The 19,627-nt window shown below is 53.8% G+C and overlaps 1 protein-coding gene across 1 annotated transcript in view; it reads left to right on the forward strand.

Annotated features, from left to right (window-relative positions):
* Positions 1-19,627, forward strand: part of LOC141191602 (uncharacterized) — a 66,780-nt gene that overhangs the window by 34,112 nt on the left and 13,041 nt on the right. The gene's annotated exons all lie outside the window — the stretch shown is intronic.

Below are 19,627 nucleotides of genomic sequence, written 5' to 3' on the forward strand. Positions count from 1 at the left end.
TGTGCAGTTATTCTGGTACCTTGGTAGAAGCACCTGTCAAACCTATAGGACTCTTGTCTATATGGGTTATTTGGGGATAACTAATGATCCTTAAAGGTCACTAACCATATGTTTAAAATATACCAACAAGAGGTGATGTGCACGTAGCTAAAATGCATATGTCACAAGTTACTAGTTTTGTTCTAATATGGTAGAAGCTACTAATATACCAGCAAGTCGCCATATTGGGTTATGAAACTGTAAAAATATTCTCCAATGTATGTCTATGAGGCAAGATGGTATATAAGCAGAGCCAGAAATGAATGGGGGAGATCACTCATTCCTCGAGTATCTCCAACACGGATCATGCTTCTATTCTAGATACGTAAGAACCTATAATTGTTTCCTTTCTCTCTTCTAACCTAATACTTCTTTTTTTGTGCTATGAAATATTTTTCTTCATTTTTGTAATCACTTTTGAATGAACATTAAATAAGCTTTTGTTTTATCCACACAATTCAAGATTGTTTTCTTCTCTATTCTCACCGTACCCTTACCTAAAGTAAGGAAGTGTTAGTTTTTCTAACACCAACCAACAACCTTTTCACACTGCTCTGGCTTCAAGAGTGGTATTACGCGACCCATAGCAATTGGGACAGGAAGGTAGTTTGACATGATGTGGGTGCCTGTTGTGCTCCCTCAGCAGGCACAGTTTCATGTTGCCCACGGCCTCGGCGTGCATGTCCACTTCCCCCTCCCTTGTTACGCGCCTTGCCCATTTTAAATGGAGTTTAATATTTGTCATGTTGCCAAAAATGTCTGTATTATTACCACAGTAATATAGGATCATTAGGCAATGACCTGGGACTCAGAGATGCTTCGAGGGGTCTTCCCCATGCTGTTCCCATGTCTTTTCAGCACTGCATGGATGTGTCTGATCATGTCTCACACACCACATGGCCAGATAAGGTTGTAAAATGTTAAAATGTCATTTACCGGTGAATGTATTTTTCACAGTTGAAAGCAATGCAAAAGTGCAAAAACGCATCAAAAACGCTATGTGTGAACATAGCCCAAGATGTGGAGAAGTATTTTTGTTTTTGGTTATTTATTTTGCCTTATATACAAGTCATTACCCTGGAAAGGATGTTCCTTAATATATTTCCCAGAAAAATCCATTTTGTTTTTGTATGTTTAATTGTGAATCCGTAAAAGTGGCGTAATACTCTGACAACGTTGTTGACAGCAGTGACCTGGGAGTCAGAAATGCTTCCAGGGGTCTTCCCCATGTCATTTGAGCACTGTTTCCATCGATTTGGGCAATTTTTAGGCCACCTGCAGACCGCCGGGGGGAGCCGCCTGAAAAATGCTCAAGTTTCCCATAGACTTACATTGGGCTCGTTGCTCGGGTCCAGCACCAAAGCATTCCAATTTGCTCGACCCGAGCAACAAGCATTTTAGTGCTCGCTCATCACTGTTTCATTTTAAATCCAGATTAGTGGCCTGCAGAGCTGAAATCACGAAGATTCACTGTCCAAATATTTCTGGATCTACCTGTATTCATATATTTACACTAATGGACAAATATTGCATTTCTTGCCCCCACCCCCCAAAACAAATCCCAAAATGTTCTCCTGCCCCTTTTCCTAACTCCCAATTCGAAAATAGACAAGGACATTTGGCGTTGCCAATCCTTCTTCTTTTGTAGACTTCTGGAGATAAAGCATCTTCAGCCTCGGCTCTTTACCTCCTACAAACATTTTTTATTACATTTTTTAAAGGGAAATTTCAGTAAAATGTCCCCAATCCATTTTTTCCTTCTCCCAATCTATAATGCTGGGGTAAGATTATCTCTACAGAGACCCCTGTACAGGAATATTAGGGCTCCAGAGACATCACATCTATTATACAGAGAATAGCGCTATCTCCATAGCTCTGTACACAAGGACATAGAGATCAGACAAGGTCCTCATATTCAGGCAGCTTCTATTTTACTCCAACCCTCTTTATAAGAACAAGATCAGAGTCTCATTATACCGAGCAGAGAAGCTCCAGGGACAAAGACCCCGTCTGCTCCTAACACGCTGGGGGCCCGGAGTATCCAGCCACGGGGCCCGGATTCTCTCATTTGTGGCCCCAGCGTTTCTTGTAGAATAAATCCCTTTCTCATCCAGTCCTGTAGTAATGACTTTGTTATCAGGTTTTGTAGGAGGGTTCGTCTGACTCCATCTTATGTTATCAATATCTGTGCGAGAAACAGGAGACGTCCGAGCGCAGTTTTACAGAGTGTCCAGAGTCAGTTCTTCTACAGTCTGATAAAGAGCCGCGGTGTCTCTGACCGAACCTGGGAGTATACAGCGTACACACGGCTCCGTAGACACACGGCTCTGCTCAGTACACCTCGTACACGCATGGCTCCGCTCCGTACGCCTCGTACACGCGCGGCTCTGCTCCGTACGCCTCGTACACGCGCGGCTCCGCTCCGTACACCTCGTACACGCGCGGCTCCTCTCCGTACACCTCGTACACGCGCGGCTCCGCTCCGTACACCTCGTACACGCGCGGCTCCTCTCCGTACACCTCGTACACACGCGCGGCTCCGCTCCGTACACCTCGTACACACACGCGGCTCCGCTCCGTACACCTCGTACACACGCGGCTCCGCTCCGTACACCTCGTACACACGCGGCTCCGCTCCGTACACCTCGTACACACACGGCTCCGTACACCTCGCACACACGGCTCCGCTCCGTACACCTCGTATACACGCGGCTCCGCTCCATACACCTCGTACACACGCGGCTCCGCTCCGTACACCTCGTATACACGCGGCTCCGCTCCATACACCTCGTACACACGCGGCTCCGCTCCGTACACCTCGTACACGCGCGGCTCCGCACACCTCGTACACACGGCTCCGCTCCGTACACCTCGTATACACACGGCTCTGCTCCGTACACCTCGTCCACACGCGGCTCTGCTCCGTACACCTCGTCCACACGCGGCTCTGCTCCGTACACCTCGTACACGCGCGGCTCCGCTCCGTACACCTCGTACACGCGCGGCTCCGCCTCGTACACCTCGTACACGCGCGGCTCTGCTACGTACACCTCGTACACACGCGGCTCCGCTCCGTACACCTCGTACACACGCGGCTCCGCTCCGTACACCTCGTACACACGCGGCTCCGCTCCGTACACCTCGTACACACGCGGCTCTGCTCCATACACCTCGTACACACGGGGCTCCGCTCCGTACACCTCTTACACGCGCGACTCCGCCTCGTACACCTCGTACACACGCGGCTCCGCTCCGTACACCTCGTACACACGCGGCTCCGCTCCGTACACCTCGTACACACACGGCTCTGCTCCGTACACCTCGTACACACACGGCTCCTCTCCGTACACCTCGTACACGCGCGGCTCCGCTCCGTACACCTCGTACACACGCGGCTCCGCTCCGTACACCTCGTACACACGCGGCTCCGCTCCGTACGCCTCGTACACACACGGCTCTGCTCCGTACACCTCGTACACACGCGGCTCTGCTCCGTACACCTCGTACACACGCGGCTCTGCTACATCCACACTGTAAACCCCTCCTGACCCCACACATAAACTTCAGCTCATCCAGCACCATGAAAACCAGCACAGCAGAGTCCTGCAGCCACTGAGGCCCCTGATCATGTGACCCCTGACTCCTCCCCTCCTGTGACCTCATCACAGCTCCTGTGCGCACAGAGCAGCCATATATGTGGTGGCGGCTCTGCAGGTGGAGGTATGTGGAGACCCCCCATTACTGGGCGCAGGGGGCATTAACCCCTTCAGCACGGAGACTCTTTTGGGGTCTTGTGTTGCCCCTTTATAAGAATCATAAGGCTTTTGTTCTGTTTCCTGTAATAGATACATACAACCCAACTATGGAGACAGGAAGGGAGGAAACGTATTGTTCTCATAGTACAGGACCCCTTTACTGGCCCCACAGTGTAATGCCCCCATTATGCCCCTTATACAGGATGTATGATGCCCCCCACAGTGTAATGCCCCCATTATGCCCCTTATGCAGGATGTATGATGCCCCCACACAGTGTAATGCCCCCATTATGCCCCTTATGCAGTATGTATGATCCCCCACACAGTGTAATGCCCCCATTATGCCCCTTATGCAGGATGTATGATCCCCCCACACAGTGTAATGCCCCCATTATGCCCCTTATGCAGGATGTATGATCCCCCACACAGTGTAGTGCCCCCATTATGCCCCTTATGCAGGATGTATGATGCCCCCCCACAGTGTAATGCCCCCATTATGCCCCTTATGCAGGATGTATGATCCCCCACACAGTGTAGTGCCCCCATTATGCCCCTTATGCAGGATGTATGATGCCCCCACACAGTGTAGTGCCCCCATTATGCCCCTTATGCAGGATGTATGATGCCCCCACACAGTGTAATGCCCCCATTATGCCCCTTATACAGTGTGTATGATGCCCCCACACAGTGTAATGCCCCCATTATGCCCCTTATGCAGTATGTATGATGTCCCCACGCGGTGTAATGCCCCCATTATGCCCCTTATGCAGTATAGTAGATGAAATTCATAGGAACAATAGCAGGGAGAGCAATATATATCATATATCAATCACAATAATACAATAATAAACTCCTACCATTTATTAGGACTAAATATCACGGCCAATCGCCATAAACATAAACAAAAACCGAAGAAAGACGATGTAGAGGCCGTATTGTAAAACTACAATATTCTTTATTAGTATCTGTAAAGATGTGCGGTTGTAGATTTTAATAATCACCTAGGCAGGTTATCGATGCAATTAGTTTTATTCATTCCGGCCACTGTGAACAGCAATTCCAGATAAATGTCCAACAGGCAATTCTCTTAGTCCTCGAGTTTCCAACCTGGGATCAGTAGTTCCACTGCCCCGTACCAGGTGATACCCACTGTCCCCCAACTTTTGGTTGGCCCACAGCTTTTTGTATCTCCCGCAGGTATATCGGCAGTCACAGCATATGCTCCTTCGGATGATGGATATTACGACCGCAGCCGGTGATACCACCCAGCTCTCAGTCCGACTAGCAAGGAATCTTCTTTCTCTATCTTCCCTACTGGCGTCTTTGTGCATAGCCATTTGCACTGTGCTCTGTTCACTTCCATAGTAACATAGTAACATAGTTTGTAAAGCCGAATAAAGACTTGCGCCCATCAAGTTCGACCTGTTAGTTCTGTAATTGCTAAAGTTGATCCAGAGGAGGGCAAAAACCTCAAGTGATTTAGCCAATCTTCACCTGAGGAAAAATTCCCTCCCGACTCTGAAACCAGCAGTCAGAATAAATCCCTGTATCAACCTACTATTTTATTTTATTTTTAAGTATACGCTGAAATCTGCCTGGTATCTAGAAATGCATCCAGTCCCCGCTTGAACTGGTGTAGTGAATCTGACATTACCGTCTCCTCACTCGGTGAATTCCATATTCTCACTGCTCTTACCGTAAAAAACCTGTAACGGGTCTGGGAGGCGGAACCTCTGAGCTACTATACAAGGGGGCGGTCCTTGTAAGGGAGCGGGTGGCGACCAGGGAAGACGGGCAGGCAGTCACAGCAGGTGACCGGGACAGTCTCTGGGTGAACGGGCTGGAGGTCACGGCAAGTGACCGGGGTAGTCTCTGGATGAACGGGCAGGAGGTCACGGCAAGTGACCGGGGCAGTCTCTGGATGAACGGGCAGGAGGTCACGGCAAGTGACCGGGGCAGTCTCTGGGTAAAGGGTAGGTATGACCTGTGATGGCTGAGCCTCCAGGTAGGCTAGCAGGCAGATGGTAGATGTGTGCTCCCAGGTGAGCAAGCGAGAGTCTCTGGATAAACGGGTGGTCACAGCATGTGACGGCGGAGCCTCCAGGTAGGCCAACAGACAGGCAGCAGATGAGCGCTCCCAGGTGAGCGGGCAGGAGTCTCTGGAATGGCAGGTGGTCACAGCACGTGACGGCGGAGCCTCCAGGTAGGCCAACAGACAGGCAGCAGATGAGCGCTCCCAGGTGAGCGGGCAGGAGTCTCTGGAATGGCAGGTGGTCACAGCACGTAACGGCGGAGCCTCCAGGTAGGCTAGCAGGCAGGTAGCAGATGTGCGCTCCCAGGTGAGCGGGCAGGAGTCTCTGGAATGGCAGGTGGTCACAGCACGTGACGGCGGAGCCTCCAGGTAGGCTAGCAGGCAGGTAGCAGATGTGCGCTCCCAGGTGAGCGGGCAAGCTGGTCCATAGACAGACTGACAGGAGTAGGAAGGCAGACCGTCAGACCTCAGGCTAGCAAGCAGGTAGGAGGAATGTCAGGCAGGAAACAGACAGCAAACTGGCAGGTTTCTGGCAGGTAACTGGCAACGGGACCTGAGGGCTGAAGCAGAGTAGTGAACAGTGCAACAACATTGCTCGGGCACCTCCATTTTGGAGGAGGTGCCTTATATATGGTGAAGTCCTCCGGCCATTGGCCGGGGACTCCTGAGGACGGCGCGCGCGGCCCCTTTAAGAGGGAGGAAGCGCGCGCGCGTGCGCCCTAAGCACAATGGCCGGGAAGGAGCGCGCGCTGCCAGCAGAGCGGGAGGAGGACGCCGGGCTCGGAGCAGAGGGGTGAGGGGAGCAGCGTCCCTGCCTAGCAGAGGGCAGGGACGCCGGCGCTACAGTACCCCCCCCTTTAGGCCCCCCCTTTTTTAGGCCAGAGAGAAATTGATCAAGGATAAGAGGGGCATGGATGTTCTCCCGGGGCTCCCACGTTCTCTCTTCAGGACCAAACCCCTTCCAATCTACTAGAAAAAAGGTCTTCCCTCTTACCCTTTTGGTGGCCAGAATGTTCTCTACCTCAAATTCGTTTTCAGCGGAAACCGGAGCAGGAGGCGTACCTGTAGACTTGGAAAAAGAGTTAAGTACCACAGGTTTGAGGAGAGATACATGGAAGGAGTTAGGGATCCGCAAGTTGGCCGGGAGTTTCAATTTATAGGCCACCGGGTTGATCTGACTGATGACCTCCAGAGGACCGATGAACCGAGGCCCTAACTTATAGGAAAGAATCTTGAGCCGGACATACTTGGACGAGAGCCAGACCTTATCCCCTGGACGGAATTGAGGAGGATCCAGACGTTTTTTGTCAGCATGTCTTTTCATGCGCTCGGATGACAGAAGGAGTGCGGACCGGGTACTCTCCCATATGGAGGAAAATTTGTTAACAAGAGATTCCGCAGCCGGATTGTCCACCGAGGTGGAGACGGGAAATGGGATCCGAGGATGCTGACCGAAGACAACAAAAAACGGGGATTTGGAGGAAGATTCGCTCTCGTGATTGTTGTAAGAAAATTCGGCCCATGGCAGGAGATCCACCCAGTCTGAATGGTGGGCATTAACGAAGTGCCGGAGGTAATTGGTCAGGTTCTGATTGATCCGCTCCACTTGACCATTAGACTGTGGGTGGTAAGCGGAGGAGAAGTCCAGGGTGACGTCTAGCAGTTTACAAGTGGCTCTCCAGAAGCGTGAGGTGAACTGTACCCCACGATCCGACACTATGTGGAGGGGCAGTCCATGAAGACGGAAGATGTGGCGGATAAAGTCTTTAGCCAGCTCGGGTGCAGACGGGAGGCCTGGCAGGGGAACGAAATGAGCCATCTTGGAAAAGCGGTCAGCGACCACCCAAATGACCGTACAACCGGCAGAGACGGGGAGATCAGTTATAAAGTCCATTGCTATATGCTGCCAGGGGGCAGCAGGTACTGGGAGCGGAAGGAGGCGACCGGCTGGCAGATGTCTCGGAACCTTGTTGCGGGCGCAGGACACACAGGCAGAAACAAAGTCTATTACGTCCTTGTGCAGGGTAGGCCACCAGTAGTGCCGAGTAATAAGTTGGAGGGTCTTTTTCTGACCGGCGTGGCCAGCTAGTTTAGACGAGTGACCCCAGTGTAGGATCTTCTCCCAATCAGGTACTGATACGAACGTCTTACCGCAAGGGAGACGATTTAGATTCACGGGAGCCACCTGCATTACTCTGGCGGGATCGATGATGTGTTTCGGTTCTTCCTCGAGATCAGACACCAGAAAGGATCGGGACAAGGCGTCCGCCTTGATGTTTTTGTCAGCCGGGCGAAAATGAAGAATAAAATCAAAGCGAGCAAAAAACAAGGACCACCGAGCTTGGCGCGGGTTAAGTCTCTGGGCATGCTGGAGGTAAGCCAAGTTCTTGTGGTCTGTGTAAATTATTACCGGGTGAAGAGCCCCTTCGAGCAGGTAACGCCACTCCTCCAATGCCAGCTTGATGTCCAAGAACTCTCGATCTCCTATGGAATAGTTGCGCTCAGAAGAGGAGAAGAGTTTGGAGAAGAAGCCACAAGTTACCATTCTCCCGGAAGATGATTTTTGGGTAAGTACCGCTCCTGCTCCAGAGGAGGAGGCGTCAACCTCCAGGAAGAACTGCTTGTTGCCATCTGGGCGATGCAGCACCGGGGCGGAAGAGAAGGCCTGTTTTAAGGAAAGAAAGGCCTCCTCTGCTTCGGGCGGCCACTCTCTGGGATTAGTGCCCTTACGGGTGAGTTCGGAAATTGGGGCAGTCCGGGAAGAGAAGTGCGGTATGAAGAGGCGGTAGTAGTTGGCGAAGCCCAGGAACCGCTGAATGGCCTTCAACCCCTCCGGTCGGGGCCATTTCTCGATGGCAGACAGTTTCTCTGGATCCATTCGTAGGCCGGTCTGAGAAATAATGTAGCCCAAAAACGGAAGCGAGGTCTGCTCAAAGAGGCACTTCTCATATTTAGCGAAGAGGTGATTCTGCCTGAGCCTGAGCAGGACCTGACGAACGTCTCTCCGGTGAGTCTGGAGATCCGAAGAGAAGACCAAGATGTCGTCCAGGTACACCACTACGCAGGAGTAGAGAAGGTCCCGGAAGATGTCATTGACCAACTCTTGAAAGACGGCAGGAGCGTTACAGAGACCAAAGGGCATTACCAGATATTCATAGTGGCCGTCCCGGGTGTTGAATGCAGTCTTCCATTCATCCCCTTGACGGATACGGACCAGGTTGTACGCCCCACGGAGGTCCAGTTTGGTGAAGATTCTAGCCCCTCTCAGACGATCAAATAATTCTGGAATGAGCGGAAGGGGGTACTTATTCTTCACCGTGATCTGGTTAAGGCCTCTATAGTCTATACAGGGACGGAGAGAGCCGTCCTTCTTTTTTACGAAAAAGAAGCCCGCTCCCGCCGGGGAGGTAGATTTCCGGATGAATCCCCTGGCCAAATTCTCCTCAGTATATTCGGACATCGACCGGGTCTCAGCAGCGGACAATGGGTAAATACGCCCACGGGGAGGCGTAGTACCGGGTAACAGGTCGATAGGACAGTCGTATGGTCTATGAGGGGGTAATGTCTCTGCCTCCTTTTTATTAAAGACATCAGCAAATGACCAATAGGGAATCGGAAGTCCAGGTTGATTAGTTGGGGTAGGAGAAGGACGGGCGGGATGAACAGGAACCAAACAAGTCTTATGACAGTCCTGTCCCCAGCGAAGGACTTCTCCGGTCTGCCAGTCAAGCACGGGTGCATGTCTCTGGAGCCAAGGTAGGCCTAGCAAGAGGGCGTGAGAGAGTCCAGGCAGAACGTGAAAAGAGATGCTCTCAGAATGCAGCATTCCCACCTGCAGAGTTATGGATTCGGTGATGAGTTGGATGGGACGTGGTAAGAGGCCCCCATCCACAGCAGCGACAGATAATGGTATAGCCAGAGGTTTGGTGGGAATGCGGTATTTTTCTACCAGGGCCTGTGAAATAAGATTCCCGGCCGCTCCAGAGTCAAGTTGGGCTAGTTCGAAATAACGATTCTCCCCGCAGATAATTGAGACTGACAGCAGCAGAGATGGAGAGGATGTAACGGGTCCGGGAGGCGGAACCTCTGAGCTACTATACAAGGGGGCGGCCCTTGTAAGGGAGCTGGTGGCAGTCTCTGGGTGAACGGACAGGGAGTTACGGCAAGTGATCAGGGCAGTCTCTGGGTAAGGGGTAGGTACGACCTGTGATGGCGGAGCCTCCGGGTAGGCTAGCAGGCAGATGGTAGATGTGTGCTCCCAGGTGAGCAAGCGAGAGTCTCTGGAATAGCAGGTGGTCACGGCACGTGACGGCGGAACCTCCGGGCTGGCAGGCAGGTAGGTAACGGAGAAGCGCTCCCAGGTGAGCGGGCAAGAGTCTCTGGAATAGCTGGTGGTCACCGCACGTGACAACGGGACCTCCGGGCTGGCAAGCAGGCAGGTAACGGAGATGCGCTCCCAGGTGAGCGGGCAAGAGTCTCTGAGATAGCTGGTGGTCACAGCACGTGACAACGGAGCCTCCGGGCTGGCAAGCAGGCAGGTAGCGGAGAAGCGCTCCCAGGTGAGCGGGCAAGCTGGTCCATAGACAGACTGACCGGAGTTGTAAGGCAGACCGTCGGACCTCAGGCAAGCAGGCAGGTAGCTGATGTGCGCTCCCAGGTGAGCGGACAAGTTGGTCCTTAGACAGACTGACCGGAGTTGTAAGGCAGACCGTCGGACCTCAGGCAGGCAGGCAGGTAACAAGTATTCAGGCAGGAATCAGGCAGGTAACTAGCAGGAAACTGGCAGGAAACTGGCAGGTAACTGGCAGGTAACTGGCAACGGGACCTGAGGGCTGAAGCACAGGTGAGACACAGGTGCAAACAACATTGCTCGGGCACCTCCATTTTGGAGGAGGTGCCTTATATATGATGAAGTCCTCCGGCCATTGGCCGGGGACTCCTTAGGACGGCGCGCGCGGCCCCTTTAAGAGGAGGGGAGTGCGCGCGCGCGCGCCCTAAGCACGGGGGCCGGGAAGGAGCGCGCGCTGAGAGCAGAGCGGGAGGAGGACGCCGGGAAGGAGCGCGCGCTGACAGCAGAGCGGAGAGAGGACGCCGGGCACGGAGCAGAGCGGTGAGGGGAGCAGCGTCCCTGCCTAGCAGAGGGCAGGGACGCCAGCGCTACAGTACCCCCCCCTTTAGGCCCCCCCTTTTTTAGGCCAGACAGAAATTTAGCTAGGATGAGAGGGGCATGGATGTTCTCCCGGGGCTCCCACGTTCTCTCCTCAGGACCAAACCCCTTCCAATCTACCAGAAAAAAGGTCTTTCCTCTTACCCTTTTGGTGGCAAGAATGTTCTCTACCTCAAACTCGTCCTCAGCAGAAACCGGAGCAGGAGGCGTACCTGTAGACTTGGAAAAAGAGTTAAGCACCACAGGTTTGAGGAGAGACACATGGAAGGAGTTAGGGATCCGTAAGTTGGCCGGGAGTTTCAATTTATAGGCCACCGGGTTGATCTGACTGATGACCTCCAGTGGGCCGATGAACCGAGGCCCTAACTTATAGGAAGGGATCTTGAGCCGGACATATTTGGACGAGAGCCAGACTTTATCCCCAGGGCGGAATTGAGGAGGGTCCAGACGTTTTTTGTCAGCGTGTCTTTTCATACGCTCGGATGACAGAAGGAGTGCGGACCGGGTACTCTCCCATATGGAGGAAAATTTGTTAACAAGAGATTCCGCAGCCGGATTGTCCGCCGAGGTGGAGACGGGAAACGGGATCCGAGGATGCTGACCGTAGACTACAAAAAACGGGGATTTGGAGGAAGACTCGCTCTCGTGATTGTTGTACGAGAATTCGGCCCATGGCAGGAGATCCACCCAGTCAGAATGGTGGGCATTAACGAAGTGCCGAAGGTAACTGGTCAGGTTCTGATTGATCCGCTCCACTTGACCATTAGACTGTGGGTGGTAAGCGGAGGAGAAGTCCAGGGTGACGTCCAGCAATTTACAAGTGGCTCTCCAGAAACGGGAAGTGAACTGTACCCCACGATCCGACACGATGTGACGGGGCAGGCCATGAAGACGGAAGATGTGGCGGATAAAGTCTTTAGCCAGCTCGGGTGCAGACGGAAGACCTGGCAGTGGAATGAAGTGAGCCATCTTGGAGAAGCGGTCAGCGACCACCCAAATGACCGTACAACCGGCAGAGACGGGTAGATCAGTAATGAAGTCCATCGCTATATGCTGCCAGGGGGCAGCAGGTACTGGCAGAGGTAGGAGGCGGCCGGCCGGCAGGTGTCTCGGAACTTTGTTGCGGGCGCAGGACACACAGGCAGAAACAAAGTCTATTACATCCTTGTGCAGGTTAGGCCACCAGTAGTGCCGGGTAATAAGCTGGAGGGTCTTTTTCTGACCGGCGTGGCCAGCTAGTTTAGACGAATGACCCCAGTGTAGGATCTTCTCCCGATCAGGTACTGGTACGAACGTCTTACCAGGAGGAAGACGATTTAGACTCACGGGAGCCACCTGCATTACTCTGGCGGGATCGATGATATGTTTCGGATCCTCCTCGAGATCAGACACCAGAAAGGACCGAGACAAGGCGTCCGCCTTGACGTTTTTGTCAGCCGGGCGAAAATGAAGGACAAAATCAAAACGAGCAAAAAACAAGGACCACCGGGCTTGGCGCGGGTTAAGTCTCTGGGCATGCTGGAGGTAAGCCAAGTTCTTGTGGTCAGTGTAAATTATTACTGGGTGAAGAGCCCCCTCGAGCAGGTAACGCCACTCCTCCAATGCCAGTTTGATGGCCAATAACTCTCGGTCTCCTATGGAATAGTTGCGCTCAGAGGAGGAGAAGAGTTTAGAGAAGAAGCCACAAGTTACCATCCTCCCGGAAGATGATTTTTGAGTAAGTACCGCTCCGGCTCCAGAGGAGGAGGCGTCAACTTCCAGGAAGAACTGTTTGTTGCCATCTGGGCGATGCAGCACCGGGGCGGAAGAGAAGGCCTGTTTAAGGGAAAGAAAGGCCTCCTCTGCTTCGGGTGGCCACTCTTTGGGATTAGTACCTTTACGGGTGAGCGCAGAAATTGGGGCCGTCCGGGAAGAGAAGTGTGGTATGAAGAGGCGGTAGTAGTTGGCGAAGCCCAGGAATCGCTGAATGGCCTTCAACCCCTCCGGTCGGGGCCATTTCTCGATGGCAGACAGTTTCTCAGGATCCATTTGTAGGCCGGTCTGAGAGATAATGTAGCCCAGAAACGGAAGCGAGGTCTGCTCAAAGAGGCACTTCTCAAATTTAGCGTAGAGATGGTTCTGCCTTAGCCTGAGCAGGACCTGACGAACGTCCCTCCGGTGAGTCTGGAGATCCGGAGAGAAGACCAAGATGTCGTCCAGGTACACCACTACGCAGGAGTAGAGAAGGTCCCGGAAGATGTCATTGACCAACTCTTGAAAGACGGCAGGAGCGTTACAGAGACCAAAGGGCATTACCAGGTATTCATAGTGGCCGTCCCGGGTGTTGAATGCCGTCTTCCATTCATCCCCCTGACGAATACGAACCAGGTTGTACGCCCCACGAAGGTCCAGTTTGGTGAAGATCCTAGCCCCCCTCAGGCGATCAAATAATTCTGGAATGAGCGGAAGGGGGTACTTATTCTTCACCGTGATCAGGTTTAGGCCTCTATAGTCTATACAGGGACGGAGAGAGCCGTCCTTCTTTTTGACGAAAAAGAAGCCTGCTCCCGCCGGGGAGGTAGATTTCCGGATGAATCCTCTGGCCAGATTCTCCTCAATATATTCGGACATTGACCGGGTCTCAGCAGCGGATAAAGGATAGATACGCCCACGGGGAGGAGTAGTACCGGGTAGCAGATCGATGGGACAGTCGTATGGTCTATGTGGTGGTAATGTCTCTGCCTCCTTTTTATTAAAGACATCTGCATAAGACCAATAAGGAATCGGAAGTCCAGGTAGATTAGCTGGAGTAGGAGAGGGACGGACGGGATGGACGGGAACCAGGCAGGTTTTATGACAGTCTTGTCCCCAGCGAAGGACCTCTCCGGTTTGCCAGTCTAGCACGGGTGCATGTCTCTGGAGCCAGGGCAGACCTAGCAAGAGGGCGTGAGAGAGTCCAGGCAGAACATGAAAGGAGATACTTTCAGAATGCAGCATTCCCACCTGCAGGGTAATGGATTCGGTGATGAGTTGAATGGGGCGAGGTAAGAGGCCCCCATCCACGGCAGCGACAGACAAGGGTACAGCCAGAGGTTTGGTGGGGATGCGGTATTTCTCAACCAGGGACTGTGAAATAAGGTTCCCGGCTGCTCCAGAGTCAAGTTGGGCTAGTTCGAAATAACGGTTCTCCCCGTAGATGATCGAAACTGACAACAGCAGGGATGGAGAGGATTTATTCTTGTCTAGGTGGACCTCTCTGAGCGAACCTAGACACAGGCGTTTCCCGACCTCTCCGGGCAGGCACGGATCCGGTGCTCCTTACTGCCACAGTAGAAGCAGCTCCCCTCGGCACGGCGTGAGTCCTGACGGGTTTTGACCATCTTGGTCTGGTCGACCTGCATAGGCTCAGGAGAGTGTACCTGGGGAGAGATGGAGGGAATGACGGGTTTCTGGAAAGTAGGAGCTAAACGTGGAATCCTTCTCTCACGGGTGACCTCTTTGGCACGCTCCTGGAACCGTAGGTCAATCCGGGTGGCAAGGGTTATTAGATCATCGAGAGAGGTAGGAATGTCCCGACCAGCAAGTTCATCTTTAATACGACCGGACAGACCCTCCCAGAAGACGGATACCAGAGCGTCGTTATCCCAGGCCAGCTCCGAGGCAAGGGTGCGGAACCGTATGGCATATTGGCCCACGGTGAGACCCTCCTGACGGAGGCGTAGCAGAGAGGATGCGGATGAGGTCTTCCGTCCGGGTTCGTCGAAGACTTTCCGGAAAGCCGAGAGAAAAGCAGGCAAGTTGGACACCAGGGGGTCTCCTCTCTCCCATAGAGGATTTAGCCAGGCCAGGGCCTCCCCGGTGAGATGGGACATGATAAAGGCAATTTTGGCCCGGTCGGAATTAAACTGATGGGACAAAAGTTCAAAGTGCAGGGTGCACTGATTTATGAAGCCCCGAGCCTGGACGGGGTCGCCTCCGAAGCGAGGAGGTGCAGAGAGCCGGGGTAGGATACCATAGTATTAGTGGGCAGCGGAGCTGCCGGATTGCAAGATATGGCACTGGCGGAGGTTGTTGGTGGATCAGACAGAGTGTTCAGGCGAGTATTAACATTCCGCAGGTGACCCAGGATGGCCTCCTGTTGGGACCTCTGACGGGACAGTTCAAGACAGAGGTCCGAGAGCGAGGGAGCTTGGGTGCCACCGGGTTCCATGGCCCGAGCAAACTGTAACGGGTCCGGGAGGCGGAACCTCTGAGCTACTATACAAGGGGGCGGCCCTTGTAAGGGAGCGGGTGGCAGTCTCTGGGTGAACGGACAGGGAGTTACGGCAAGTGATCAGGGCAGTCTCTGGGTAAGGGGTAGGTACGACCTGTGATGGCGGAGCCTCCGGGTAGGCTAGCAGGCAGATGGTAGATGTGTGCTCCCAGGTGAGCAAGCGAGAGTCTCTGGAATAGCAGGTGGTCACGGCACGTGACGGCAGAACCTCCGGGCTGGCAGGCAGGTAGGTAACGGAGAAGCGCTCCCAGGTGAGCGGGCAAGAGTCTCTGGAATAGCTGGTGGTCACCGCACGTGACAACGGGACCTCCGGGCTGGCAAGCAGGCAGGTAACGGAGATGCGCTCCCAGGTGAGCGGGCAAGAGTCTCTGAGATAGCTGGTGGTCACAGCACGTGACAACGGAGCCTCCGGGCTGGCAAGCAGGCAGGTAGCGGAGAAGCGCTCCCAGGTGAGCGGGCAAGCTGGTCCATAGACAGACTGACCGGAGTTGTAAGGCAGACCGTCGGACCTCAGGCAAGCAGGCAGGTAGCTGATGTGCGCTCCCAGGTGAGCGGACAAGTTGGTCCTTAGACAGACTGACCGGAGTTGTAAGGCAGACCGTCGGACCGCAGGCAGGCAGGTAACAAGTATTCAGGCAGGAATCAGGCAGGTAACTAGCAGGAAACTGGCAGGAAACTGGCAGGTAACTGGCAGGTAACTGGCAGGTAACTGGCAACGGGACCTGAGGGCTGAAGCACAGGTGAGACACAGGTGCAAACAACATTGCTCGGGCACCTCCATTTTGGAGGAGGTGCCTTATATATGATGAAGTCCTCCGGCCATTGGCCGGGGACTCCTTAGGACGGCGCGCGCGGCCCCTTTAAGAGGAGGGGAGCGCGCGCGCGCGCGCCCTAAGCACAGGGGCCGGGAAGGAGCGCGCGCTGAGAGCAGAGCGGGAGGAGGACGCCGGGAAGGAGCGCGCGCTGACAGCAGAGCGGAGAGAGGACGCCGGGCACGGAGCAGAGCGGTGAGGGGAGCAGCGTCCCTGCCTAGCAGAGGGCAGGGACGCCAGCGCTACAGAGGATTTATTCTTGTCTAGGTCGACCTCTCTGAGCGAACCTAGACACAGGCGTTTCCCGACCTCTCCGGGCAGGTACGGATCCGGTGCTCCTTACTGCCACAGTAGAAGCAGCTCCCCTCGGCACGGCGTAAGTCCAGACGGGTTTTGACCATCTTGGTCTGGTCGACCTGCATAGGCTCAGGAAAGTGTACCTGGGGAGAAACGGAGGGAGTGACGGGTTTCTGAAAAGTAGGAGCTAGACGTGGAAACCTCCTCTCACGGGTGACTTCTTTGGCACGCTCCTGGAACCGTAGGTCAATCCGGGTGGCAAGAGTTATTACGTCATCGAGAGTGGTAGGAATGTCTCGACCGGCGAGTTCATCTTTAATACGGCCGGACAGACCCTCCCAGAAGACAGATACCAGAGCGTCGTTATCCCAGGCCAGCTCCGAGGCAAGGGTACAGAACCGTATGGCATATTGGCCCACGGTGAGACTTCCCTGACGGAGGCGTAGCAGAGATGATGCAGATGAGGTCTTCCGTCCGGGTTCGTCGAAGACTTTCCGGAAAGCCGTGAGAAAGGCAGGCAAGTCGGACACCAGGGGGTCTCCTCTCTCCCATAGAGGATTTAGCCAGGCCAGGGCCTCCCCGGTGAGATGGGACATGATGAAGGCAATTTTGGCCCGGTCGGAGTTAAACTGGTGGGACAGGAGTTCAAAGTGCAGGGTGCACTGATTTATAAAGCCCCGAGCCTGAGCGGAGTCGCCTCCGAAGCGAGGAGGTGCAGAAAGCCGGGGTCCGGGGTAGGATACCATAGTATTGGTGGGCAGCGGAGCTGCCGGATTGCGAGTCATGGCACTGGCGGTGGTTGCTGGTGGAGCAGTCAGAGTGTCCAGGCGAGAATTGACATTCCGCAGGTGACCCAGGATGGACTCCTGTTGGGACCTCTGACGGGACAGTTCATGACACAGGTCCGAGAGTGAGGGAGCTTGGGTGCCACCGGGTTCCCTGGCCCGAGCAAACTGTAACGGGTCTGGGAGGCGTAACCTCTGAGCTACTATACAAGGGGGCGGTCCTTGTAAGGGAGCGGGTGGCGACCAGGGAAGACGGGCAGGCAGTCACAGCAGGTGACCGGGACAGTCTCTGGGTGAACGGGCTGGAGGTCACGGCAAGTGACCGGGGTAGTCTCTGGATGAACGGGCAGGAGGTCACGGCAAGTGACCGGGGCAGTCTCTGGATGAACGGGCAGGAGGTCACGGCAAGTGACCGGGGCAGTCTCTCTGGGTAAAGGGTAGGTACGACCTGTGATGGCTGAGCCTCCAGGTAGGCTAGCAGGCAGATGGTAGATGTGTGCTCCCAGGTGAGCAAGCGAGAGTCTCTGGATAAAGGGTGGTCACAGCATGTGACGGCGGAGCCTCCAGGTAGGCCAACAGACAGGCAGCAGATGAGCGCTCCCAGGTGAGCGGGCAGGAGTCTCTGGAATGGCAGGTGGTCACAGCACGTGACGGCGGAGCCTCCAGGTAGGCCAACAGACAGGCAGCAGATGAGCGCTCCCAGGTGAGCGGGCAGGAGTCTCTGGAATGGCAGGTGGTCACAGCACGTAACGGCGGAGCCTCCAGGTAGGCTAGCAGGCAGGTAGCAGATGTGCGCTCCCAGGTGAGCGGGCAGGAGTCTCTGGAATGGCAGGTGGTCACAGCACGTGACGGCAGAGCCTCCAGGTAGGCTAGCAGGCAGGCAGCAGATGTGCGCTCCCAGGTGAGCGGGCAAGCTGGTCCATAGACAGACTGACAGGAGTAGGAAGGCAGACCGTCGGACCTCAGGCTAGCAAGTAGGTAGGAGGAATGTCAGGCAGGAAACAGACAGCAAACTGGCAGGTAACTGGCAGGTAACTGGCAACGGGACCTGAGGGCTGAAGCAGAGTAGTGAGCAGTGCAACAACATTGCTCGGGCACCTCCATTTTGGAGGAGGTGCCTTATATATGGTGAAGTCCTCCGGCCATTGGCCGGGGACTCCTTAGGACGGCGCGCGCGGCCCCTTTAAGAGGGAGGGAGCGCGCGTGCGCCCTAAGCACAGTGGCCAGGAAGGAGCGCGCGCTGCCAGCAGAGCGGGAGGAGAGGACGCCGGGCTCGGAGCAGAGGGGTGAGGGGAACAGCGTCCCTGCCTAGCAGAGGGCAGGGACGCCGGCGCTACAGAACCCCTTCCTATGCTGGTGCTGAAACCTTTTCTCTTCCAGTCTTAGTGAATGCCCTCTTGTTACCGTAATATCCCTCCTTTTGAACAAATCCTGGGCAAGATCTCTATACTGTCCCCTAACATATTTGTACACATTTATTATGTCCCCCCTCAACCTTCTCTTTTCCAGGCTGAATAGTCCTAGTTTTGCCAACCTCTCTGGGTATTGCAGTCCCTCCATTCCCTTTATTAATTTTGTTGCCCTCCTTTGTACCTTTTCAAGCTCATTTATATCCTTTCTATATATTGGGGCCCATAACTGAGCACAGTATTCCAAGTGGGGTCTGACCAGTGCTTTGTACAGTGGAAGAACAATGTTCTCATCCTTTGCAGCTATACCTCTTCTGATACATCCCATTACCCTGTTTGCCCTTACAGCAGCGGCCTGACTTTGGGCACTCCAATTTAGTTTGCTATCAATCAAGATGCCCAAGTCCTTCTCCATCTCTGAATTCCCCAATGATTTCCCATTCAGTGAGTACTGGTGACTTCCATTTTTCCTTCCCATATGTATGACCTTACATTTCTCCTCGTTAAACCTCATTTGCCATTTAATGCTCCACCTACCCAGCTTATCCAAATCCCTCTGTAGGTCTGCACTGTCCTCTTTTGTATTAATTGTTTTACATAACTTTGTGTCATCTGCAAATATTGATATTTTACTATTTATCCCGTTGACTATGTCGTTAATAAAGATATTAAATAACATTGGGCCTAGTACAGACCCCTGTGGTACCCCACTAGTGACGCTTACCCAATCTGAGTTTATTCCATTTATAACCACCCTCTGCCTTCTATCCTTTAGCCAGTTAGCTACCCACTTGCAGACATTTTCCCCCAGCCCCATCATTCTCATTTTGTATACCAACCTATTATGTGGCACGCTATCGAACGCTTTTGAGAAGTCGAGATACACGACATCCACTGGTTCCCCCTGATCTAATCGAGAGCTAACCTCCTCGTAGAAGTCAATCAGGTTTGTTTGGCAGGAGCGATTCCTCATGAATCCATGTTGGTTCGGGATTAAAAGATTATTAGCATCAAGATGCTCCGTAATTGCCTCTTTAATGAAGCTTTCAAAAATTTTGCCCACAACGGACGTCAGACTC

The sequence above is a fragment of the Phyllobates terribilis genome, unplaced genomic scaffold (assembly GCF_046119375.1).
Source record: "Phyllobates terribilis strain yellow unplaced genomic scaffold, ASM4611937v1 Scaffold_47__1_contigs__length_9908305, whole genome shotgun sequence".
In the NCBI taxonomy this organism is placed as follows: domain Eukaryota; kingdom Metazoa; phylum Chordata; class Amphibia; order Anura; family Dendrobatidae; genus Phyllobates; species Phyllobates terribilis.